This window comes from Rutidosis leptorrhynchoides, chromosome 3 (genome assembly GCF_046630445.1).
Source record: "Rutidosis leptorrhynchoides isolate AG116_Rl617_1_P2 chromosome 3, CSIRO_AGI_Rlap_v1, whole genome shotgun sequence".
NCBI classification, from domain to species: Eukaryota; Viridiplantae; Streptophyta; class Magnoliopsida; order Asterales; family Asteraceae; genus Rutidosis; species Rutidosis leptorrhynchoides.
In genome coordinates this window covers 572,774,105-572,781,711 of record NC_092335.1, presented here as the reverse complement: position 1 = coordinate 572,781,711, position 7,607 = coordinate 572,774,105, and positions in this window count along the sequence as shown.

Genomic DNA, 7,607 nt, shown 5'->3' with positions numbered 1-7,607 from the left:
TACGAATACGGGTGCATACGAGTAGAATTGTTGATGAAACTGAACGAGGATGTAATTGTAAGCATTTTTGTTAAGTAGAAGTATTTTGATAAGTGTATTGAAGTCTTTCAAAAGTGTATAAATACATATTAAAACACTACATGTATATACATTTTAACTGAGTCGTTAAGTCATCGTTAGTCGTTACATGTAAGTGTTGTTTTGAAACCTTTAGGTTAACGATCTTGTTAAATGTTGTTAACCCAATGTGTATAATATCAAATGAGATTTTAAATTATTATATTATCATGATATTATCATGTATGAATATCTCTTAATATGATATATATACATTAAATGTCTTTACAACGATAATCGTTACATATATGTCTCGTTTAAAAATCATTAAGTTAGTAGTCTTGTTTTTACATATGTAGTTCATTGTTAATATACTTTATGATATGTTTTCTTATCATAGTATCATGTTAACTATATATATATATCCATATATATGTCATCATATAGTTTTTACAAGTTTTAACGTTCGTGAATCACCGATCAACTTGGGTGGTCAATTGTCTATATGAAACCTATTTCAATTAATCAAGTCTTAACAAGTTTGATTACTTAATATGTTGGAAACATTTAATCATGTAAATATCAATCTCAATTAATATATATAAACATGGAAAAGTTCGGGTCACTACACAGCTTTACCACCATACTATTCTTTATCATCAAACTTTTGACTGTTAAGGTCGTTTACAGTTTTTGCTGCTTCATCAGCATTTTTCCAATTTCGGAGATCTAATTTCGCAGTTTGGGGTGTTTTTCAGAAACTTCACATTCGAAGTGGGTAAGTCTAGAAGATAGACATTATATGTATATATATATATATATAACTGTTGGCGTAGAATTGTTGCGAAATTCGAAATACTGATTGCTAATTCCCGGTAGTTGGTATGGAAATTATTGTTACAAGATGTGGATGAGTAAATGATATGGTTTCAATGAGTATAATGATTTTTCGGAAGGTCAAAGATCAATGAAGTTGTTGGTAAATTTACTGCTAATGTGGTGGGACATGAAAGGTTCCCCAGTAACAAGAACGTATATGTCAAGGTTATAATAAGGCTAATCTGAAAAGTCGAAGTTGACTGGTTGGAAGTGTGGTAAAGCTGGATACTTTGAAAAGGGATTGCAAGATTATTTTCGGTAAAAACAATGCTAAAGGATCTTGCACAGTTTTAAAGTCAAAGTATAGCTTTGAAAGATGTAGAGATCTAAGAATGATGTCACGGGTTCAGAGTTATGACTTGGATTCTGATCCGTCAATATCAGAATATGTAATTGAATTTGTATGAAAACGATTGTGTATCGTTCTGAGCATTGTTAATAATTTTTGAATCAAAGTTGAAGAATGTACAGTGTAACATATTAATTGTGAACTTATATATTTTCCGAGTATTACCTACCCGTTAAAGATTTCAGAAGTAATATTTTGTACAAAAGAATTTTCATTACAGTCTTTATGAAAATATATGTATGTATATTTCTGCAGATGTAATACAGATTTAATGAGTTAATATCATATTAAGCTCATTTAATTTTTGACTTGAATTAGAAATGAATAATCTCTAAAACATTAGAGATTACATAATCTTCGCGGAGTATTTCACTAATGAAATTAATACTTCATTATTTATTCTTATTGATATTCCTCGGTGAAGGAAGTTGGTGCTCGTGGAATTTTGTGAACCTTACAAGGCACAGATGATGTTTTCTGGAAAGTTTCGATTACATCGAAAATGAAAATGTAAAATCAATTATGTAATTGAATAATACACTTGATTTATTATGAAATGAAATTCATTGAATTGAAACAGAGATTGTAGTTAACGATGATTAAGTCGCTAACGAATAATGTACATCATAGCATATTAGTAATATGAATTAACCGAGTAGTTAAGTTCCATACATAATAGCTTAGTACAGAAAGATTTATTATGGTCTATATATCTAAGATATACATATAAATTCTTCAGAGAGAATGAGTTAATATTTTGTTGATACAATATACGCGTTATTGATTCGTAATGATATCCACGGTGATTCTTGAACTGGCGAAACTTGTGATGTTAGAGGTGCTGCTGATTCTGACGATGTTGACAGCACTGACTGTGCTGGCGAGGCTAAGGGTATTGTTGATGCTGTTGGTAAAACAAGTCTAGCTTGTACCTTACGCACCATTTTTGTCAGGGTTTTTACTCTTCCTTCTATCATTTTGGTTCACTCATTTGATTTATGGTTAGGGCTAGTATAGATAATCTCTAAGATTATAGATTATATAATCGCCGTAGGATATTTCTCCGATGAAGTTATGAATCCATACTTCATCGTTTGTTGTTGTTGATACTCCTTGGAATCTATGGTGCGTATGATGTTGATATCCGAGGTACAGATTGTGATGTTGAAGCGTATGATGGGGATGTTGTTGGTGGTGGTAATGGTCCTGTTGGTGTTGATGATGGTGGTACTGGTTATCCTGCACATCCCCAACCAACCTCCTCACCTCCATCAACTCAGCTTTAGAAACAAAATTATTATTAAAGTGAAGATTAATATTATTAAAATTAGACTGCATAACAGAAAGCTTGTCATCAACTTCTTAGTCAAACTGGTCGAAGCCTTATTCAGGCCAACCATGGTGACTAGTGCCTCAGTCTGGGAAGTCGTGCCAATGAATGTGGGTAGTGTTGGTATGTCCTCACAGCCTTCCTGTTGAAAAGAAAGGCGATCTTTGGACATAGAAGAATTGGAGGCCTGTATCACACCCTGTGACATGAGTGTGACATTGGCAGCCTGTGCAAGAATGTGTAAGGATGGAACATTTTGGGTGGATAGTGACAGACTCAAGTCTGAGGTAAAAGTAGGCTTGGTCATTTCAGATGGTTTTTAGATTTGGTTATTGGAGTCCAGGATTGGGACTTCTTCATGTAAGTCAACTGAGGGGGCTTCTTCAGCGACTGTAATGTGGGTATCCAAGTTTTCTATCCTACCAAGTTCAGGTTGGGTCAAAGCACTGCTCTCACCAACCTCTAGCAGAGGTGATGGAGTAGTACTAGAAGCACCTTGCCTAGTGAATTTTAGAGGGGAATCCACAGGTGCTATATCATCTAAGGTTTCAAATATGGTGGTATTCTCTGTATGAACTGGTGAGTTCATAAGGTGGTCTGAGTGGGAAATTTGCTCAGTAGCAGTGGGTGAGGATGGGTTAGACTGAGGTGAGATTTCCTCATTCATGTCCTCAGCCTGCTCCGTATGTGGAACATCATGGGGTGGAGAATGTGTGGGGATAGAAGCTGATTGCTCAGATTCTAAAAAGTGATTTTGACCATCCTCATTCCCTGATTGCTCAGAGTCAAAGGAGTTGTTGTGATCCTCTTCAGACTCGGATTGCTCAGAATCTGAGGAAGATGCCCCTTCAGACTCTGATTGCTCAAAATCTGCAGGTTGGTCTGCACGGCCAAGATTGACCCAATGCATCATAGCAGGAGTAAGAGCAACTTCTTGATCATCCACAATGTGCCTGTTAAACATTCTGACACTACACTATGGCAAATATGTATACTCATACACACCAAATACTTTAAGCCCATAATATAAAACAGGAGTTATAGCTTGTTCAAACATAAGACTCAAGACTCTGATAAACGGCACATTATGGTCTCTTTGAGGTTTTTCAGTGAGCACCAAGAGTTCATTGAAATACAAACGTGCAAAATCTATATTCCTCCCTGTGACCATAGCGTGAAAAAGATATGCCTCAAAATCATTGATTTCAGTCAGACTACCACACTTGTAACTCATACTCTTAGTGATATTTGACAACAAAAACATCCGTCTTGGAGAAAACATACTGATTTTAACGGATGAATCAGTTAAGGGTTGACCAACCAAAGGAAAACTAGTTCTTGCAGCAGTTTTTGACCCAGTATTAACAAAATTATCTTGAACAGGAAGATTTAAAGCAACTCTTAAATGATGTTCAGAAAGTGTTAAGGAATTGTTACCATCTCTGTAAGTATCAGTAATGGTCCTAGCTTCTCTGTTCCCAATGCAAGTGTATCAAAATTCTACCAACATCTCTGGAAACATGATTGTAGTCTTGAAGAAAGCATCCTTCAAAGGATGATTCTACATAAACAGCACCAGATCCCCATACCCTTCATTAGCAAAACCCTCAGGCACAGTACCACATGCAACCTTATTATTAACCGAAACCTGTACATCCTTTCCTCCTCTAAAATCTTTAGCCCTAATCATGTTGCCGGTGGGTGCAAGAACAAAAGGGATGAACTTCGTGTTTGCCATTAGAACCGAAAAAAAAATTATTTTCAAGAACACGAGAGAATTTTAAGAACCGAGAGAATTTTTCAAGAAGATAATGATTGAATGAGAGAAATTAGCAAGATATAAAATTTTTGAAGAGTAAAAATAGGAGAGATAAGAACGAATTAATACTCCTGACACAATCATTATCAAAAAGTTACCATTAACCCCCTCCATAAATAACAGATTTGACCCTTTTATTTTAGGAAATTGAATAAAGAAAAATAAAATTAACCTAAAAACGAAATTTAAAAAAAAAACTTTATTTGACTAAAGAAGGAAACGATTTTATACACAAAAATACACCTGAGTAAACTTTCTCAGACTCTGAATAATATTACATCATCCAGACTCTGAGAAAAAAAAAATCAGACTCAGGGAATATCATCACTGGACAACATTTCAATAGATGGATTTAACATTCCAAGTTATCCAATAAGATAAAAGTGCCTTTCCTCATTAAGTTCCTTAGTGAAAATATCTGCCAATTGGTCCTTAGTACCAATATGCTTTAAAAAGACTTTGCCCTTTTCAACACAATCCCTTATAAAGTGGTGCCTGATTTCAATATGCTTGGTTCTTGACTGAAACACTGGATTCTCAGTAATAGCAATTGCACTCTCATTGTCACACATGATTGGAGTGTTGGTCAATGTTAACCCAAAATCCAGAAGTTGATGTTGCATCCAAATTAACTGAGCACAACAACTTTCTGCAGTAACATACTCAGCTTCTGCTGTGGAAGTAGCCACAGAGTTTTGCTTTTTACTAGACCAGCTAACCAACTTTCCACATAGCAATTGACATCCACCAGAAGTGCTTTTCCTGTCTAACTTGCACCCTGCATAGTCTGCATCTGTGTAACCAATTAGATCAAACCCTGAGTCTTTAGAATACCAAAGACCCAGGTTAGGGGTACCTTTTAAGTACCTGAAAATTCTTTTCACAGCTTTATAATGAGACTCCCTAAGATCAGATTGGTAACGTGCACAAAGACATGTAGCAAACATTATATCAGGTCTACTTGCAGTTAAGTATAGCAAAGATCCAATCATACCTCTATAGGTTGATTGACAAGTGGGTTTCCCAGACTCATCTTTATTAAGCTTTTCAGAAACACTCATTAGAGTTTTTAAAGAGGAACAATTTTTAAAACCACATTTAGTTAACATATCAGAAATATAGTTACTCTGGTTAATGAAAATACCCTCAAAACTCTGTTTTATTTGTAACCCAAGAAAATAGTTTAAAGTACATAAATTACTCATTTTATACTCTTCAGACATAATGTCAGAAAACCATTTTCTCAAGTGTGGATTTGTAGACCCAAAGATAATGTCATCAACATAAATTTGAACAAGTAACACATCACCTCTGTCCTTTTTGATAAACAAAGTCTTATCAATAGCTCCTCTGAAAAAATTCTTTTCTAGAAGAAATGTTGACAAGGTATCATACCAGGCTCTGGGAGTTTGCTTCAGACCATACAATGCTTTCTTCAGTTTGTAGACATGCTTAGGAAATTTCTTAATTTTAAAACCAGGAGGTTGTTTCACATAAACCTCTTTTTGCAATTTACCATTCAGGAAAGCACTCTTCACATCCATTTGAGACACCTTGAAATCTTTGAATGCACCATATGCCAGGAACAATCTGATAGCTTCAATTCTAGCCACAGGAGCAAAAGTCTCATCATAGTCTATTCCTTCTTCTTGTCTGTACCCTTGAGCAACCAACCTTGCTTTATTTCTGACCACAACGCCATCTTTATCAACCTTGTTTCTGAAAACTCATTTTGTGCCAACGACAGTTTTACTAGCAGGCTTTGGAACCAATTCCCATACATCATTTCTTTCAAATTCTGTCAATTCTTCAGTCATAGCCTCAAACCAGTCATTATCACCCAGTGCCTCATCAACTTCTTTAGGCTCAATAGAAGCAGAAATTTGTTGTAGCAAAGTTAGACACAGGTGTCTGAGAAGAGGAACTAGGCTTAGACAACCCTGTAGGATCCACAACATAGTCCTCAAGATGCTTTGGATGAACTATATTTCTAGATGATTTTCTAGTAGGTAAAATGAGATCCAAGGTGGTATTTGATGACTGATCACTCTCTTGATTAGCAACAGATTCATCTTCATGTGGAGGTTCTTCTGTGTGAGCATTATCTGCAGTTTCATTTCTCAATCCAAACAAGTTTGGTTCATCTGACTCAGACTCTGAATCCTGAGTCTGAACACTATATTCTGAAATCAAATTTGACAATTCTCCAAGTGCAGATAGCTCAGTACTGAATGACTGATCTATTTCTAAAGAACTTTTATCAAAGGAAACATTGATGAAAGTTCTTTAGATTGAAGGGCAAAGTCATTCAGTACTTGGAGAATGAAGATTGAAGAATCCATCAATGTTTCCTTTGATGAAAGTTCTTTAGAAATAGATCAGTCATTCAGTACTGAGCTATCTGCACTTAGAGAATTGTCAAATTTGATTTCAGAATATAGTGTTCAGACTCAGGATTCAGAGTCTGAGTCAGATGAACCAAAATTGTCTGGATTGAGAAATGAAACTGCAAATAATGCTCACACATAAGAACTTCCACAGGAAGATGAATCTGTTGCTAATCAAGAGAGTGATCAGTCATCAAATACCACCTTGGATCTCATTGTACCTACTAGAAAATCATCTAGAAATATAGTTCCTCCAAAGCATCTCGAGGACTATGTTGTGGATCCTACAGGGTTGCCTAAGCCTAGTTACTCTTCTCAGACACCTGTGTCTAACTTTGCTACAGCAAATTTCTGCTTCTTTTCTAGCTTTCTCTCACTGATTGAGCCTAAAGAAGTTGATGAGGCACTAGGTGATAATGACTGGTTTGAGGCTATGACTGAAGATTTGACAGAATTTAAAAGGAATGATGTATGGGAATTGGTTCCAAAACCTACTGGTAAAACTGCCATTAGCACAAAATGGGTTTTCAGAAACAAGGTTGATAAAGATGGTGTTGTGGTCAGAAATAAAGCAAGGTTGGTTGCTCAAGGGTACAGACAAGAAGAAGGAATAGACTATGATGAGACTTTTGCTCATGTGGTTAGAATTGAAGCTATCAGATTGTTCCTGCATATGCTGCATACAAAGATTTCAAGGTGTCTCAAATGGATGTGAAGAGTGCTTTCCTAAATGGTAAATTGCAAGAAGAGGTTTATGTGAAACAACCTCCTGGTTTTAAAAGTAAA